This window comes from Pipistrellus hanaki (genome assembly GCF_964339955.1).
Source record: "Pipistrellus hanaki genome assembly, chromosome: 6".
NCBI lineage: Eukaryota > Metazoa > Chordata > Mammalia > Chiroptera > Vespertilionidae > Pipistrellus > Pipistrellus hanaki.
Genome location: NC_140508.1, coordinates 81254269 through 81274075, shown reverse-complemented (window position 1 = coordinate 81274075; position 19807 = coordinate 81254269). Strand labels below are relative to the sequence as shown.

The following is a 19807-nucleotide window of genomic DNA, read 5'->3' as shown; positions in this document are numbered from 1 at the left end:
CTAGAAATTACTCATTTTTTTTAATGGCTTGTGCATTTTGAGTAAGAAATTCCTCCCTACCCAAGGACATGAAGATATTTGCCTATATTTTATTTTAAAATTTAAAATTGGTGTTTTGTATGGTGTGAAGTAGGAATTTTATTTTATTCTTACATGTGGATAAACATTTATTAAATAGTCTATCCTTTTCACAGTGATTTGTAATGCCAACTCTGACATATTGTTATCAGAGAATTGAGTGGAAGTGGGGTTTTTGGGGTACCGAAGGAATTAGGATTTCTGGAGGACCCCATGGGATGTGACAGAAAGCTTTATTGGATGGAATTACATCCCACTGTTTCCAAAGTCCCATTTCCCTTAAAACAGTCACAGAAAGCGTGCAGCTTGGGATTCAGCAGAGTTAAAAGCAAAGCCAGTGTCCAAGGTTTCCATTCCATGGTGGAGTGGGGTCCAATAGAGCATCAGGCTAATTTTAGTCCATCAGTCCATTTGTGTGGTGTCCATGTGGCCATGAGCCACGTGGGTGAATGCAGGAGCGTGACAGCACATCCCCTGCAACAAGAGTCCCAAGAGAGCAGAAGGGCCAAGAGAGGGATCTCCCTTCATTCAGGAGTTTATGTACCTCAGAGTTGACACCTTTGCAGTGGCCATGCCCAGTGTGGCCAGTGGCCTGTTCCTAGGAGTGAATTCACCTAGACTTTCCTGGGCATGTCCAGAGTCTTTTTTTTTTGTCCAGTCCCCTAGGATCTATGAGAAAAGACCTGGGGAGTGTTAAACTGCAACTTTCTGGCAGAGCTGTACAAATGGTGTTCCTTTATTATCCAGCCTTCCCTTTGCCCTTTTTCTGTTAATTAATAACTGGGTTAATTACAATGGTATCTATATATCTAGCCTGTATATTCATGTGGGTCTGCTTCTGGGCTCTAAGTTTCATTGGTCTTTTAATCTATCTTTGCCATATTATCACACTGTCTTAATTACATAGCTTGATTTATAGTAGACACTACTCTTTCACCTTGTTCAAAATTATATTGGGGCTTTTTCCCCCCCACTTTGTTTTTCCATGTGATTTTTAGGATCTGCTTTAAGGTCAATTAAAAAAATACATTGAGATTTTGATTGGAACTGCATTAAAGTAGGTCAATACTAAAGAGAATTTACTTTTTTCTATAGTAAATCTTCCATATGTGAACATACCTCTCTCTCTTTTTTTTTTTTAGGTCTTTCTAAACAAAGTTCTGGTTACTATTGGCAAAAAATTCCATTGGATTTTGTATGTTAATCTTGTATCCAGCAGCCTTGCTAAAAGTTCTCATTAGTTCTGATTATCTTTATTTTATTGGATTTTCTATTTCTTTTTCCCTCCCTCCTTTCTGATTCTTAAATGTGTTCCTTTTTCTTGTTTTACTGTTCTGCATAGGACTTCTTGACCGGAAGAAATGATATAAGGCAGCTTTTCTCTTTTTTCTAACTTTAAAGGGAACACTTCTATTACCAAAATGAACAAGGTTCCACTCACCCAATGAACAGCAAAGCCAAACACAGAACATTGATGTTTGCATTGAAGAAATTAAAACTGTTTTATTTGCAGATCACCAAGCAAGTATCGGGTCTAGTAATAATTAATGTCGTTTTAAAACATTCGTTTAAAATCTTGCTTGGCGTTGACTTGTATTGACATAACCTTCAAACACGTGGTATCTACAGAACGTGTGAAGTGCAATTAACAAGTTTTGCTTGAAAAAGTTTGTGTTCGGTTTGGTTTTTGTTGCAGAACTAGGGCTAAGAAGATGGCGGATGAAGAGCATATTCGGCACTGCATGCTTTACGAGTTCCAATTAGGAAGAAAAGCAAGTGAGGCTGCAAAAAACATCTGTAGTGCTCTTGGTCAAGATGCAGTTAGCGCCAGAAAATGCCAGCGTTGGTTTGAGAAATTTCGCGAGGAAAATTTTTCGTTAGATGACAAGAGTGGTCGAGGCCGTGTGTCCAATTTTGATCAAGAAGCTCTTCAAGCTCTTTTGGTGCAAAATCCTCAAATTACCCAACAAGAGCTTGCGACAACTTTAAATTGTTCACAAAAAACAATTTCCAATCAATTGCGTGCACTTGGCAAAGTCCAAAAGTTTGGAAAATGGGTTCCTCATGAGTTGACCGACAACAACAGTAATCAAAGAGTCACAATTTGCAGTTCGCTCCTCTCTCGTCAAAACCGTTTGCCGTTTTTAGAGCAAATTGATACCGGAGATGAAGAATGGGTGCTGTATGTTAATTTGAAAAGGGGCCTCAATGGTTGGACAAAAATGAGGCTCCACAGCCCACGCCAAAACCTGACTTGCATACGAAAAAAGTGATGTTGTGTGTTTGGTGGAATTTTAAAGGAATTCTTCATTATGAACTTTTGCCATCTAACCAAACCATTACAAGTGCAGTGTATAGTGCCCAATTGGAAAGGTTAGCCCAAGCTTTAAGAGAAAAAAGAACCCGCGCTGATTAATCGGAAGGGCGTAATTCTTCACCACGATAACGCACGACCTCATACTGCAAGAATCACTGCTGAAAAACTGCGCCAGTTGGAATGGGAAGTTCTCCCTCAACCTGCATATTCTCCTGATATTGCCCCTTCCAATTACCATTTGTTTCGTTCTTTGCAAAACTTCCTTCTTGGAAAAAAATTTAATAATGAAGAATGCCTCAAAAATGCATTGACCGAATTTTTTGCATCAAAATCACAAGAATTTTACAACAGAGGGATTAAAATGCTTCCTGAGCGTTGGGCACAAGTAGTAGAAAACAACGGCAACTATATTGTTGATTAAATTTTGTTGTATTGTTTAAATAAATTCGATTTAAAAAATTAGAAAACGATATTAATTATTACTAGACCTAATAGGAAGTTATCACTTAAAACCCAAGCTTTCTGGTGGCTTTTAATCAATGGTTTTTAAAGGCAAAGCTTGAGGGCATCGGTTGTGCAGTTTTTAATCGGAGGGCTTTGGAACTGGGCCATTTATGGTAAGACATGGTAAGGAGCTTCAACACAGGATCTTCCTGCAACAGGAACCCTTCACTTCTGAAGGGGTTCTGGTGTTCAAGTTTCAGTCATGTCCTGGTCTTTTGTATCCATGATTGGATTAGGGGTTATGTGTGTGGGAGAGGCTAGACTTTGGTTCCGGGGGCAACTGGAGGTCAGCATTCTCTTCTGCACATGCTTTAGCTGCATGACTTGAGGTTTTGGTCTGTTTCCTCTGAAAGGCAACTCAGTATATTGTTAGAAACAGGGTAGAACAATTTTGAACTGGTTACGCTTCTAAGACGTCACCAATATGTATTTTGTTTACTGTAGATTTGGGGTTCCCATCCTTTATTAGGTAAACAAAATTCATTCCTATTTCTGATTTGCCAGGGATTATTTGTTTTTGTTTTATTTATCATGAATGGGCCCTGGGTTGTACTGTTTCAGATAAAATTTAAGTCTGTTGCAACTATGTAGTTCCACTTAACTCCTTTGCTCTAATTTCATGTGTATCACATCTTTATGTTAACAAGTTTTAATTACTTATGTTTTGAGATTTAGTCCTACCATTTCATTTTGCGTTTTCTATATTTGTGGGGTTTTCTGATTTAAAATTTGTTTTTTATTCTTTTTATTCCCTTTTTCAACTTTAATTTTTAAGTTCGCATTGCCTTTGCTTAATTAGTTAACTTTTAATTTTTAATATTTGATCTTAAAAACCTAAAGTAAATTAAATATACCTAATCACAGCAACCTTAAAATGCTTTAATTTCAATCACCATTATTCCTTCTTACATGACATTGTTTTCTGGTGTTTTTAACAAATCATTTTTAAACTCTTCTACCATGTGTCTGTCAGGTACTATTCCAGGTACTGTAGTAATAGCATTGAACAAGATAGAGTCTCTGCACTCATGAAGCTTACAAGATAATTCATAAACTGATTCATATGTTATGGTATAAATTAGTATTTGGTGTTAGAATGGAAAGGAAAGCATTAGGAAACTAGAAATAATAATGTTGGGATGGAGATGCTGTTTTATACATGAGTGTCTGCTATCTTCAGACATTCCATAAAATTTTTAGGATTCAAGTATGAAAAACATAATTCTCATTCTGGAGGAGCTTGTAGTCTAACCCAGTGGTCGGCAAACCGTGGCTCACGAGTCACATGTGGCTTTTTGGCCCCTTAAGTGTGGCTCTTCTACAAAATACTCGCTAGGGCGAGTCTATTTTGAAGAAGTAGTGTTAGAAGAAGTTTAAGTTTAAAAAATTTGGCTCTCCAAAGAAATTTCAATCGTTGTCCTGTTGGTATTTGGCTCTGTTGACTAATGAGCTTGCAACTACTGGTCTAACCAGAGAGTTTCAGGAAGATGATACAAATATGGGAGCCATTGGTACATGGCACTGATGAATTTCCATGGAGGGTGTGCAGAGTGTTAGGATCGAGTGGAATGAGCCAGTGAAAAAGACTGAAGTATGGTTAGAAAAGTTGAAGGACTAGAAGTGACTCCAGGAGCCAGGAAAAGAGGTTATATTTTATTTACAGCCTTCCTATTCCAAAAGTAATCAAGGAGGCTGAGATATCAAGTAGAATGAGTCTGAAAAGGAGATTGGTCTTGGAAGTTAGGACATTACAGGGACTGATCAAAAAACGGTTTTGCTGAAGTGAAGCCAAACTACACTGAGTTGTGGAGTTGAGAAAATAAAGTCTACTTGTTCAGAAGATGGTAAAGGAAAGGAGAGAGAGATAGATTGAGAAGAAGAGAACAACATTAGAACACAGAGCTCAAGTTGGTGTTTTGGCAAAAAATACAGAACAAAAACCTTGGAGGTTTTGAGAACTCCATGGCCAGAAAATAGCGTGGGCCCCTGGCCTGGAGGAAGTTCCTGCCCGGCCCTTTACTTCCAGAGACTGCTCCCCAGAATCCCTGGGGGTTTCCATTGTTGATGGCGGCGATATATTTCCTGGTGTCTGAGCTGGTGGTGGAACTGAATACTGAAACCACAGTATTCTGTTGTAATTATTTCAACCAAGAGATAAAAGTATAAACATGGGTAAACTCCCTCTGACCATTGCCCTTCATTTCCTTCAAACTTCTTAGCGTGATAGTCAAGATTTGCCCTGTTCTGAACTCACCCCCTCAACCATATCTCCCAGTTTGTCTGTCTGTGGTCCCTGGACACTCCATGCATTTTCCTGCCTCCCTATTTATTTTAGCTCACATTGTTGTATCCACTTGAAATATCCTTTTGTCTTTTCATAACTCAAATCAGTTCCCCAGTCATTCTCCTTACCACATTCACTCCTTTGTGCACTATGCTAGTAGCCTCTTATCACTTGGCACCCATCGCAAAGGTACGAAAGTGTTTTGTAAATAGTGAAGTGCTATGCAAACTTGCCTTATTATCTCTCCCCCTAAACGGCAAGCTTGTTGAGGATAGGGACTGAGTTTTTTTTTTTTTTTAGTTTTTTTAATGTATTTAAAATTGATTTGAGAGAGAGAAGGGAGAGAGAGAAAAGGAGAAACATCGATTGGCTACCTCATGCATGCTCCCTACCAGGAATCAAACCCGCAACCTCGGCATATGCCCTGATCGGGATTGAACCAGTGACCTCTTGGTACATGGGATGGCAAGCAGCCAACTGACCCGCACCAGCCAGGGCAGGACTGAGGGTTTGTTTTTTCCCCACATTTATCTACATTAGATTTTACTTGGCATAGTGCTTACACATGCTTGATATTTATTAAAGTTTGCATAAATTAGGGATATGTGATTCTGATAGGTTAATGCTGTGTCTAAGATGGATGTATTATATACCAAGTTCTAGTTTGTAGCTATTAAATTTTTATTGAGCCGAGGCCAGTTTGGCTCAGCAATAAAGCGTCGGGCTGCGGACTGAAGGGTCCCAGGTTTGATTCTGGTCAAGGGCATGTACATTGGTTTCGGGCACACCCCCTACTGGTAGGGGGTGTGCAAGAGGCAGCTGGTCGATGTTTCTCTCATCGACGTTTCTAGCTCTCTCTCTCCCTTCCTCTCTGTAAAAAAATCAATAAAATATATATTTTTTAATTTTATTGAAATTCTGCCTCTTAAGTAATCTCCTGTAAAAGTAGACTCCTTAATTTGGATTCTCCACTGATTCATATCTTATTTTTTCCTTCACAGAAGAGATGTCTAAATAAGTAATTGTAGGTTACAGAGTGGTGTCTTAGGATATTTTCGACTATGGTTAAACAATGCAGGCTTTATCAACTGACCTAAGAAGAGGTCCAGACATAGAGATTTCAGGGTTTGTCTGTCAGTGACTCCATGTTATCAGGTCCCCATGTGCTTTCCATGTTTCACTTTGCCACCCTCAGCGTGTTGTTTCCCTCCGACCTCAGATGGCTGTGTATCCTATGCAAACAATTCCCAAAGGCAGAAAAGGACAGGTTTTCCTCTAGCATCTCGGTGAGGGAGCGTGACTGTTTCTGAAAGCTTCCCAACATACTTCCTCTCAGGTGCCATGGGCTGAAATTTGGTCACTTGCACTGGCAAGAAGAAGGATCACTTGAATTCAGTTGGGGGTCTCATGCCTTGAAAAACATAGGGTTTGAGGATGGGATAAGGCATAAACAATATCTGCCACATGTGCTGTTTATGTGCCTTTGGCTTGCCCATCTGGAAAGTTAATATCCTCGTAGATTTGTAAGAGGAGGCAAGTATTTCCACTGAGCTTGGTGTTGGTTCCAGTAATAATACTTTACCCATTGACTCGTTCACGGACTGACATTAACTGAATGCATGTGGGCCAGGCATCTTGCTCAGCACTGGGAGGTGCGCTGGTATAGTCCAGTGGAATAGGGTGGCTGAGGTAAGGGGGAGGGTAGAGTTATTCTTTAATAAACTGATTATAGGAAATTTATTTTTCAACAGGAGATGTGAGACATATGGATTTGGGATATGAATTCATTTGAAAAGCCACTTTGGGGTAAGTTGATAGCTGGGAGTGAATGACTTCAGGATTCCACTTCTTTTTACATTAGGGTTTGTTCTTAACAGCTCCAAAGGTCTCAAACTTTTGTTGATTGTACTTTATGCTGCATACACACACAAGAAAATGGCTTATACTGAAGTTCCAGTTTAGTAATTTGAGAGGTTTAACCACCAAGCATAGCTCAGTACTAATTAGTGCATTCACTTCTCAGTAGGGAGGTTAATTTGAAGACTAAATGAAGACCAGGTTTAGAAATGAAAAGATACTGATTATATAGGGTTTAACTTGCTTGATCTTACCCAGTAATCCTGCCATGTGGACTGGTAATCACTCGTAGAGCTAGTGTTGAAGATAGAGGGTTAAAGTTTGTCTTTTCAGTATCCCTTTTCAGTAATCCAAGTGGCCGTTTGAATTCTCATTGCAACAGTACAAATATAAAAGGTTCCCAATTTTTGTTTTATCTAAGAAAGTGCTCTAAAATATTATTTCACATTTATTGACTGTGTACTGTGGTATCTGAGTGGGTTGTGCATTACTTTATTTAATTTTGTGTAATGGGACTATAGTTTGTTATGATTTTTTTCATTTATAAGAATAAAGAGGCCCATATTTATAGGATCATCATAATAGGTGTTGGAATTGAAACCAAGTTTTAATATGCTGATTGTGCCGAAACCGGTTTGGCTCAGTGGTAGAGCGTCGGTCTGTGGACTGAAAGGTCCCAGGTTCGATTCCGGTCAAGGGCCTGTACATTGGTTGTGGGCACATCCCCGGTAGGGGGTGTGCAAGAGGCAGCTGGTCGATGTTTCTCTCTCATCGACGTTTCTAGCTCTCTATCCCTCTCACCTCCTCTCTGTAAAAAATCAATAAAATATATTTAAAAAAAAAATGCTGATTGTGTTGGGGGTTCCCAGGATCATTCTCACCTTCAGTGATTGGCTAGGGGACTCTCAGGATTCAGCATATCTATACTAATAAAAGGGTAATATGCTAATTAGACGAGATATCTTTTGGACAACCATCTGGACGTCATTTTGGACAAAACCACGGTGTCGTGGGTCAAGGTAGAGGCGGTTAAGGGCGACCAGGCCAGCAGGGGAGGGCAGTTAGGGATGACTTGGCCAGCATGAGAGGGCAGTTGAGGGGATCAGGCAGGCAAGCATGTGAGCAGTTAGGAGCCAGAGGTCCCCGATTGCGAGAGGGATGTCCAACTGCCAGTTTATCTCTACTAATAAGAGGGGTAATATACTAATTAGACCAGACGTCTTCTGGACAACCAATTGGACATTCTTCTGAACAAAACCACGGTGGCAGGGGCCAAAGCAGAGGCGGTTAGGGGCAACCAGGCCATTAGGGGAGGACAGTTAGGGGTGACTTGGCTGGCAGGGGAGAACAGTTAGGGAGATTAGGCAGGCAGAATGGTTAGGGCAGGCAAAGAACAGTTAGGAGCCCGAGGTCCCGTATTGCAAGAGAGATGTCCAACTGCCAGTTTAGGCCCGATCCCACAGGTGTAAAAATTTTAAACTGGCAGTTGGATATCCCCTGAGGGGTCCTGGATTGGAGTGGTGCAAGTCAGCCTGAGGGACCCCCCCCCCACCAAATTTTGTGCACCGGGGCTCTAGTAGTCACAATAATGGCTAAGATTTATTACAGTGAGAAGATTAAGCAATATTAACAAAGAGTGTGGGGGTAGAGGGGTGACGTCTGGAGGAACCAGGCACAGGCTTTCAAGAGCCCTCTCTCTTCTGTGGAGTAGCTCAGGATGTTCCTCATTCCTCCAGCAATGAGCTTTGACAGCAGAGAAACTCGTTAGACTCTAGGGAAACTCGTTAGACTCTGTCAGGGTTTTATTGAGGCTTGTGATGGATCCACCCTCTGCCTAGACAGGGGTCTTCAAACTACGGCCCGCGGGCCACATGCGGCCCGCAGAGGAGTCTGATCCGGCCCGCCAGGTTTTTTGGGTAGTGAGCGCAGCCGAGGTGTTACAGTAGGAATTAGTAGTTCATATAGTCCGGCCCTCCAGCTCTCTGAGGGACCGTGATCTGGCCCCCACTTTAAAAAGTTTGAGGACCCCTGGTCCTAGCATGTACCAAAACTTGAGGCTGCCAGAGGGAAAGCAGGTGTTTTGCATAAACCATTCTGTTTGTAAAAGAGTTTAGGCACAGTGGGCCACACTGGTCCTTTAAGGTAAGTTTTATATTGGTGTAGGGAACTGTGTATCATTAAAGTTCCCAGACACCAGCCAAGGATCAACCTTACAACCAAGTCTTTCTGAGGATAGCAGTCTCAGGCCTGCTCTGTTAACTTTTATCCTGTACACTGATTCATTCATTTAAGGAGATTGTAATTATGATCATTTTGCTTCTGAAAAATGAGAGAAGTAGGTAATGGCCAATCAAATTCTTTGATGGTGTTTGTTTTGTGGATCCCATGATTTGCTGGAAGGACTCACATGACTCAACATCATGCACTCAGGTTCAGATTTAATACAGCAAAGGAGACACAGTGCAGGAACAGCAGGAAAAAGATGTATGGGTGAATGCTCAAGAGATCTGACACAGACTTCCAAGTCTTTCTGCGAAGAGAATTACATGGACACAATTTCCTCTGTAGCTGTGAACGATGAAGACATGTACAAGATGTCTCTCTGGCTAGGGAAACACATGAGTATTACAGTCCAGAGTTCTTCCAGGAAGTTGGTCACACAGGCACATTTCTGCCATCTGGCCAGCCTGGTAACTGAAACTCAGAACCTAGAAGAGATACCAAGGCATACATCATAAATCTTGATGACTACTTTAAAATTGCTAACATCCTGGTACATCCCTGACCCACTGCCTCTAACATCCTTAATCATTGACAACTTTTCAGGAGTTCAGTTCTCAGTCTGGCCAGGAGTCATTGCTGTGGCTCCAGGCATTACCCCAGGATTAGCAAGGACTGAGTAAAACAGACCTGCCCTGTTAGCATCCTACCCGAGATAAGGCTGCATTTGCTGAATGTAGTATTTGCGCTGATGTAGTCTTTAGAATATGATGCTACTCTAAATTTAAAAAAAAAGAATTGATAGTAGAAATATTTGACAAATTTCACTTTTCTGAGAAGTTTGTAGAACATTTTCTTTTAGGAATTTATATAATGGTGACTTTTGGATTCTCCATTTTTGTCCACAACTATTTATATTATATCCAAATATGTATTATGTTAAGGAACAAAACAGAAATAATGAAGTTAAAATGGTTAAATCAAGATATTAAACAGAATTAATTTTTACTTCATGAAGGCCTTTTTTTGTGAGGGACTTTCGAACAGAATGGGATCTCTTTTTTATAGAATTTGCAGATATACAGATACAGCAGTTTTGCAAAAAGAAAGTAACCCATAGTTTAAAAATTGCCTGATTCCAGCATTGAAACCAATCTCTACTACTTCATTTATTGCTATTTGAAACCTGCTTTGTATTATGCAAAAAAGAAAGACAAGGGATATGGGGAAAGTTCCATGCTTGAAAATGAGAAGTTCTGAGTTAAAGTTAAGTAAGTTCCCTTATTGCAGAAATTCACAGAACCTTCAGTGCCATAATATATAGTATGAATCTCCCAGGGCAAAGAGAACACAGCATTCCCCTAATTTATTTGACCATAGACTTTCTTTAGCAAGGACTCTCAGGTTTGAATCCTGCAATAACAGTGTTCTTTAGAACAAATTAGAAGAACAGGGGAATCCACAAAAGGTTTTAGGTAGAGGAAAGACAGGAAACAATTACAGAAAAAATTTAAAGAAAATCTTGTTGCAGAAGGTTTAGTGTCTTATTGCCTTCTGAGAAAACCTGTTTAGAAACTTGCCTATCTGGATGTCTTTTCCCTGCCAAGTTTGCTGAATTGATGTTTCTCTTATAATGTGAACAGCATGTCTCTTAGACTGGTGATTAGCAGTGTGATAAGTGCCTCTGTGGTGTGGATCATTGCATTTATGGTTGTACCTGACACGCTATTAAGTACATAGTTGGCCAAGACTCAGTAAATATCCAAAGAGCATGTAATGAGTTGTGACTATAAAAGACTGAAACTTTTTTTCTTAAATAAAATATAGTAGACATAAAAGTTACTTTGAAAATCACCTCATTTTGTAAAATTCTTGGAACTTAACTACCCTGTTTCCCTGAAAATAAGACAGTGTCTTTATATTAATTTTTGCTCCCAAAGATGCGCTAGATCTTATTTTCAGGGGATGTCTTATTTTTCCATGCGCAAAGTCTTATTTTTGGAGGATGTCTTATTTTCGGGGAAACACAGTATTAGACTTGAGTTTAATTCCTCCTTCAATACCAACTTCTTTTTTATAGTCTTTATGATTTTTTAAGCGTACTTTCTCAGAACAGTAGAATTGTTCCACCATAGTTATGTAAACAGTTTTGACTACTAGGTTTCTTTTGCAATGGATGGAATTTTAAATAATTGAGTGGTCAACAAAGCTAAGGAAGACCAATGAGTCAAGAGTAGCCAAGACATTCCTCAAGAAGTAGTGAAAGGGGACAAGGCTTGCTTTACCACCTATCAAGAATTATTTTAAAGCTATTATAATTAAGACATCAATGTGGTGTAGGGATAGACAGACAAATGGAAGAGAAAATAGAACCCTAGAAACCAGGTTTGTAACAAGTTGGCATTGCACACCATTGGAAAGGATGAACTTTCCATAAATGGTACTCTATAGTTGGTTAAACACGTGGAAGAAAATGACATTCAATCTCTACTGAAACCTAATGCGTAAAACTAAAATGGTTTCTACATAGAGAAGAAGTTTAGGCTTAGAAAATGTGAACCATAAAAGACAGCTCTTATTAAGAAGATAAGCTATAGCCTGACCAGTTTGGCTCAGAGGTTGAGCACCAACCTATGAACCAGGAGGTCACAGTTCAATTCCTGGACAGGGCATATGCCCAGGTAGTGGGCTTGATCTGCACTGGGGGGTGTGCAGGAGGCAGCTGATGGATGATTCTCTCTCATCATTGATATTTCTATCTCTCTTCCTCTCTCTGAAACCAATAAAAACATATTTTAACAAGTTAATAGGAAAAAAAACTAAATAGACTTTAGTAGGCAGCGGAAATGGGATGGCCAGTAAGGTCAGAGATGGTGGGGAAATGCAAATTAAAAGTACATTAAGATACCAACTTCACACCCATCAGATTGTAAAAAATAAAATAAAAAGTTTGACATCAATGAGTGTTGCCAAGGTTATAACACATCCAGAGCTCTCATTTTGCGTCAACTATCTGGGAAAACAAATTGATCATATTTAGTCATATTTAAAATATGCATAAACCTGTGACCTAATACCCCTAAGAATATACTCTAGATCAGGATTCATAGTTAAAGGTTTTTAAACAATGTTTAAATGGTTAAAAAATAAAATAATATTTTGTAATTTGTGATGTGAAAATTATATGGCATTCACATTTCAGTGTTCCTAAATAAAGTTTTATTGAAATACTGTCGCATTCACTTTACATATCATTTTTGCTGCTTTTGTGGTACCAGATTAGAATGGTTGCGACAGAGATGTCCAACCTAAAATATTTATTATTTCTTTTGCAGAAGAAATTTGCTGGCCCCTGCCCTAAATAAATATATTTTCATGTGTGTACCAGGAAATATGTTCATGAATGTTCATAGCAGTACTGCTTGTAATAACCGAAACCTAAAAAGAACCAAATGTCCATTAGAAATAGAATGGATAGCCGAAGCCGGTTTGGCTCAGTGGTAGAGCATCGGTCTGCGGACTGAAAGGTCCCAGGTTCGATTCCAGGCAAGGGCATGTACCTTGGTTGCGGGCACATCCCCGGTAGGGGGTGTGCAAGAGGCAGCTGGTCGATGTTTCTCTCTCATCAACATTTCTAGCTCTCTATCTCTCTCCCTTCCTCTCTGTAAAAAATCAATAAAATATATTTTAAAAAATAGAATGGATAAATGGGGGTATGCTAAGCAAATGAAAATGAAGTAACTACAACTATATGCAACATATGGATGGATCTTGGGAACACAATGTTAGGAAAAAAGCAAGACTCAGGTTTTTCCTATAAGCAGTTCAGAAATAAATGTAAACAAGGCATTGTTAAGAGAGACTGTGAGGTAAAACTATCAGGAAAAAGTAGAGTGATAGATAAGTTCTGAATAAAGGTAGGGCGTGAGGACCTGGGGAAGAGATGGGATTGTAGAGGGAACTAAAGGTTAAGTTCTTTAGTCCAGCTGGTGGATCTGTGCTGTGCTCTGTTGTGTTGTGATCCTTTGTTTCTATGATGAGTTTTTTGCATTCTTAGGATTGATATGTTTTTGTGATTTGGGGCACTAAAAGGATGAACCAGGACCTGTATGGTTTACCTATACTAGTAAGATCCACCCCCACCACCCCAGATGTTCTGGCTATGTCAGGAATCCAATGGAAACTCTCATAAGCAGAAGAGGGGGTTAAAGGAAGGACCCCTGGCTATTCACAAAAGCCAAGGAAGAGTCCAGAACTTGGTCACCACAGCACCCTCTGCCCCTTAATCTGTATGTCTCTGCTTGTCCCCCTCTTGGACTGCAGAGAGTGTTCAGGAATGTTCTTAGCAGTGCTGCCTGTAATAACAGGAACCTAAGGAAAAGTGTGTATATATTTTTTGGGACACCCTATATACTGTTGGGCTTTCTCTATGTGCTGGGCAGTGTTGGCAGTCCTAGATGCACAGGCTCCTAGCTCTGTGACTCCAGAAGCCAGGGGTGAGGTTCTGTGGGTGGCCTGGCTGGGTCATTTGTCTTGTGTCAGAAGAACCCTTCATGGAGGGCACAGAGAGCAAAGGTCAGAATCATGAGGTGCAGGGAGCCACCTCAGTTTGTATCCATTTATGTCTGTTCTTTAAGTGTTAAACAATATGTGGCATTTTGACATAGATTGTGAATATCAGTGCTAATTTGAAGCGACCATTACGATATTTGATGTTGCCAAAGACATGATGGTCAGTGGCAGGGCTGGGAAGAGGAGTTAGAAATGTCTGTTGAGCATATTATTTTAATTTAAAAACACACACACATACATAAAAATACAGCATCACCGTGAAAATCTCTTATGCTAGCCCTTTAAAGTCACACCCATCCCTTTTCTCCCTGATAAGGGCTTTTAATACACAAAAATGAGGCAAAATAGATATTACAGACTTTAAGGCATAATATTTCTATTCTCAATGACTGAACAGACACTTAACCCATTGGTGGAGTAATGTTTATTAGGGTTTATAGGTGGTTTTCTGTGTTTCTTAAGTTCTTTGCATTGAACATGTATTATTTTTATAACTAGGAAAAAATATAAACTTTTAAAGGTATTCCTAGAAATTAAGTCAGTTTTATTACCTTAGAAAGTGACATTATACTTAAGATACCAAACATTGAATGCTCTACATTGAAACAGTCAAGCCAGCAAATTTTGTAGCAGTCTATACCATTAGTATCCAAAATGATAAGCCTGTTCCCCCAACCTCAAAACTTGGGGTAACACCTGAAAAATAGAGAAGATCCATATCTATATGGAATGTGGACATCATCTTGTGTAGGGGTTTGTGATTGGTTTTTATTAAGTCTTTGTTATTAATGCAGGTAGAATTAAGAATATGCCGAATAACTTGAAAAAAATTGTTTTTTTTTTTTGCCAGTGAATAAGCCTTCTCAGTACTAAATTTTAATTATCATTTACTCAAAGACAGTGGCAGAAATATTGACCTAAATACTTTATAGGAAGTGGAGAATACAGGTGTTCCCCAAAATGTATATGCACTTTGAATGATTATAAAGTTAGTGTATATTAACATACAGTTCATTTTCAAAATTTAAAAGAAACTACAGAAATGAATAATTTTCATTGTCAATGCCTGTTTTCAAACTGATGATTGTTCTGGCACTGCTGCTAACTCAAAGCAATGGAATAGCAAACATCAGGAATCATTTCGTTTGGTATTTGCCATAAACTTTATCTTTTATGTATCCTCACGAAAAGAGTCCAGTGACACTTGAGGATTTTCTTTGTTCAAAACTTAGTATAGTTTCACCATTATTTCAGATGAGTTAAACTTGAAAAAAACTGAAAATGAAGTTACTTACCAGCTGTTAAAGTGTGTGCACATTTTGGGGAGACACCCCATATACCATTGAAACCTAGGGGATTGTTGCCATCCTGACCTTAGCCAGCCAGTAGGTAATTGGCCAAAAACCGTTGGTCCTTTGTTTGAACAACATTGGCTTCAGTTATTGTCCATGCACAGATTTACTGTTGTTGGCATAAGGTGGGATCTAAATTTATGTTTTACCATATGGAAAGCCGTTTGTCCCTGTACCAGTTTTCTACTCTGCTTTGTTGTATTCAGAATTCACCTTTTCAGAAATCCACACACGTATGGGCTTATTTTTGAGTATCACATGGTTTTAAATACTTCTGCTTTATATTAAATCCAGTCCCCCAAAGCTTCATTTGTGTTTCATTCAAATTATATTAATTTATAATGTTACATTTCAATTTTATCTCGGTAAAAAAAAATGGATTTATACTAAATTTATAGATTCATTATTGGAAGAAGCTGAGTTTTTTTCCTGAACATGGTATATCTATTCATTAGTCAAATGTTGTTTTATATCCTTTGACAAGAGCTTCACAATTCTCTTCATGTCTTGCACACAGTTTAAATTTATTCCCAAATACCTTGTAGTTTTTATAGCTATTTGGAATGTGATTTGTTTTTTATAGTCTCATTAGTTATTATGATCATACAGGAGCATGATTAATGTTATGTTCATCTTGTGTTCAGCAACATTAATGAAATCATAAACTAGCTCTAATGGTTTAGCTATTGATTCTTTTAGAATTTCTGTATAGAAATCATGCTGTCTGCTGAGATAATTTTGTCTCTTTACTTTCTAATTCTTGCTTTTATTTCTTATTGCTTAGACCTCCAGTACAATGTCAAATTGAATTGAGTGCCTAAGTCATCTTATTTATGTTACAGAAATTTCCGTCATTAAATCTTTACTATAGTTTAAAGAATTTCCTTTCTAGTCCTAGTTTGCTCTTGAAATTCTCTGTTGATAAACTTAATGGCTTTAAACAATAAATATTTCCTCATATTTTTTTGGATCAGGAATCAGGAACAGCTTAGCAGAGTGGTATTGACTCAAGATCTTTCAGGATGTTGCAGTCAAGATGTTGGCTAGAGCTGCAGGTACCTGAAGGCTTGTCTGGGCCTGCTTCCAAAGTGTGCATTTCCATGCCTGGCAAGATAGTGCTGGTTGTTGGCAGGCTTCAGTTTCTCTCCACGTGGACCTCACAGTAGGGTTCCTTGAGTGACCTTCTGACATGGCGCTGGCTTTCCCCAGAGTGTGTGTTCTGAGGGAGAGCTAGGAGAATGTTTCATGACAAGCCTTCAAATCACACACCATTACTCCCACCACAGATGGTTGGGTAGAAGTAAGTTACTAAGTCCAGCCCACAGAGTAGGAGGGAAATAATGCTCCACAGAAGTTCATTTGTGTGTTGATTTTTTTTAGCCTCTTCACCCCCACCAAGTTGCAGGAGAGTAGGGGCTTCTGTCTGTATATCTTTGCCTTAGACCCCTCCTTTGAGCCCCTAACTTTTGTATCCAGCAGCTGTGGCTAACATCTTTCCTTGGAGGTATCAAAGGCACCTCATCTTAAACAAGTCCACAATCAAACTTAGGTTTCTTCCCATCTTGATTCTCCTCGCTCCCAAAAATTGGTCCTCATTTACTAGCTCATTTCTGTGATCAGCACCACTATGTATCCAGTTGTACAATCCAGGATTTCCTCCTCTTCACCTTCATCTAATCATCCTTAATCCCACTGAGCTTGTCCCTTAATATCTACATCTGTCCACTTTTTAAAAAAATATCTTAAAAATATATTTTATTGAGGTTTTTTTTTTTTTACAGAGAAGAAGGGAGAAGGATAGAGAGTTAGAAACATCGATGAGAGAGAAACATCGATCAGCTGCTACCTGCACATTCCCTACTGGGTATGTGCCCACAACCAAGGTACATGTCCTTGACCGGAAGTGAACCTGGGACTCTTGAGTCCGCAAGCCAACACTCTATCCACTGAGCCAGACCGGTTAGGGCATACATCTGTTCACTTTTACCCAGCTCCAGCTTCATCCAAACAGTTTCCTCTTTTGTTTTTGGTCTATTGACCTTTCAGTGTTGGGTTCCTCTTGCTATAGATAGAGCCTTTGCTACTCACTGTCTGAAATGCTTATTTTCCCCTTAAATCATGTCTTCCTCGGGGAATCCTTTTTGACAAAGTCAGATCGATTACAGATGTTTATAATACTGTATACATCCCTTCAAAGCATTTTTACAGTTGAAACATCTATGTGATAATGCCTGCTTATCTATAGTCAACTCTAAACTTTATAAGGGCAGGGAGTATGTATTTTGTTCAGTTTTGTATTCCCTACATTTATAGAGTTTGTGTTTATTGAATGAATTAATAAATGAATGAATATAATGATTATAGTTCTGTTTGAGAAATGAAACAAATGCAGTATATAATTAGTATATAAATAAAATAACCCAGGCTCTTATTACTGTGTTAGAGGATAACTATAATCTTTTTGAGTCTTTTAGTTCTCCTGGAAGAGAGTCCAGCTATAAATTAAAAGAATAGATCTACTGAAGGGTCTCCTATCTCAGACCTCTGCCTGGTCAGTAGATACAAAGTTAGTGACCCTACATCTAGGTGCTTGAGAGTGCTGGTTTTTTTTTTGGTTTTTTTGTTTTTGGTTTTTTTTTTGTTGTTGTTAAAGAATAGTTTATTGATTTTTAGAAGAAGAGAAGAGAGAAACATTCATGTGGCATCAATCTGTTGCTACCTGCTGCCCCCTACTGGAGATTGAGCCTGTAACCATAGCATGTGCCTTTACTGGGAATCAAACCAGGAACCTCTTGATGCACTTGGATGATGCCCAAATAACTGATTCACACTGGCCAGTGCTGTTTTTCTTTCTTTCTTTCTTTCTTTCTTTTCTTTTCTTTTCTTTTTTTTTTTTTTTTTTTAATATATTTTATTGATTTTGTACAGAGAGGAGGGGAGATAGAGAGTTAGAAACATCGATGAGAGAGAGTCATCGATCAGCTGCTTCTTGCACACCCCCTACTGGGGATATGCCCGCAACCAAGGTACATGCCCTTGACCGGAATTGAACCCGGGACCCGTCAGTCCCCAAGCCGACGCTCTATCCATTGAGCCAAACCGGTCTCTGCTGTTTTTCCTTCTTTAAATACTGGAGGCCCGATGCGCAAAGATTCCTGCAAGAATGGGCCTTCCTTCCCCTGGCTGCCAGCACCACCTTTGCTCTGGTGGGAGCTGCCTTCCCGCCTTCCCACCTTCCCATGCTGCCCAGAGGCCCGGAGTAGCTGGGGCAATGTGAAACACCTGTGTCCTGCCCCTGCCTCTCAGGGCCTGTGTATGCAAATTAACCAACCATCTTTGTTGGGTTAATTTGCACAATGACTCCTGATTGGCTGATGGGCATTGTGAAGGTACAGTCAATTTGCATCTTTCTCTTTATTAGTGTAGATATTTCTTTTATTGATTTCAGAGAGGAAGGGAAAGGGAGAGAGAGAGAGAGAAACATCAATGATGAGAGAGAATCATTCATTGGCTGCCTCCTGCATGTCCCCACTGGGGATTTAGCTTGCAACCCAGACATGTGCCCTTGGCTGGAATCGAATCCAGGACCCTTCAGTCCGCAGGCTGATGTTCTATCCACTGAACCAAACCAGCCAGGGCTATTTTTTCTTAATTTTTTTCCCAATTACAGTTAACATACAATGTTATATTCATTTCAGCTGTACAACCCAGTGACTAGACACTTATATAATTTATGAAGTCATCACCCTGATAAATCTAGTACACATGTGACACCATACATAGTTCAGGTAAATACATCTGTGCTGCCCGCATGGGACATGCGACATAAAGTAGCCCTTGTAAGGGACTGCAGCATTAACCTCACCCTGGGCCTTCAGAGCATATGCTTATGAGGCTTCCATGTGGGTCATATGTGCTGAGTGTATGTTTCCTCTGAATGCACACCTCATCTGAACGCACTTGGCCGGTCTCTCTCCTAATGAGCAGTGTCACAGGCCTTTGAGCCTGGTATCAGCTGCTCAGTGGATGATTCTGTACCTCTCTGAGGATTCCCAGGCTGCTCCAGAGCTCCCCAAGGTGAACTCCTTACGTGCCAGAAATGTTTCTAGTCAAACTGTCCCAAATTTGGTGACAGTTCTTCAAGTCATTTTCTCATATTTTAACAGATGGGGGTGTGGAGTTTGGTGGGAAATAGAAACTAAAAATCAGGGAAATCTATAAAATTACTGTCAGAGCCAACGCTAGGTCTCAGATTTTATGATACTCTTCTTTTTCAATATAATTTCCATGAGTCTGTTTCTGAATGGCTGGTGACTGTAGCATTTTTGGGATGAGACTCAATGGCACAGAGGACAAGAATTAGCTCAATAAACTGCTGTAGTACAGGTTCCTAGGAGAATGCATATGTCTTTGGGCCTTGGGAACTGAATATGAGTAGTTGAAATGAATTGGGTGGCAATCAATGGATTGGCTTTGCCTTAGCATGTAATACAGTAATTGAATAGAAGACAGTTAAGCCTCCTGTGTTTGATGGACGTAATATAATAGCTCACTGTTTTAATTTGCATTTTCCTAATTAAAGTGAATTGAACACTTTAAAAATATATATTTTATTGATTTTTT

General features: G+C 39.4%; 1 protein-coding gene across 5 annotated transcripts in view; it reads left to right on the top strand.

The window, feature by feature from the left end:
* GALNT1 (polypeptide N-acetylgalactosaminyltransferase 1) overlaps positions 1-19807 on the top strand; it is a 76197-nt gene that overhangs the window by 21622 nt on the left and 34768 nt on the right. For 2 of the 5 annotated variants that reach the window (XM_084887992.1, XM_084887991.1), the window contains exon 2: positions 6935-6989. The exons of 2 other annotated variants lie outside the window; for them this stretch is intronic. The gene's annotated coding sequence lies outside the window, so the exon portion shown is untranslated. Of the gene's footprint in view, positions 1-6934; positions 6990-16965; positions 17068-19807 lie in introns of those variants that run through there. One more of the 5 variants, XM_084887995.1, reaches the window with a different exon arrangement.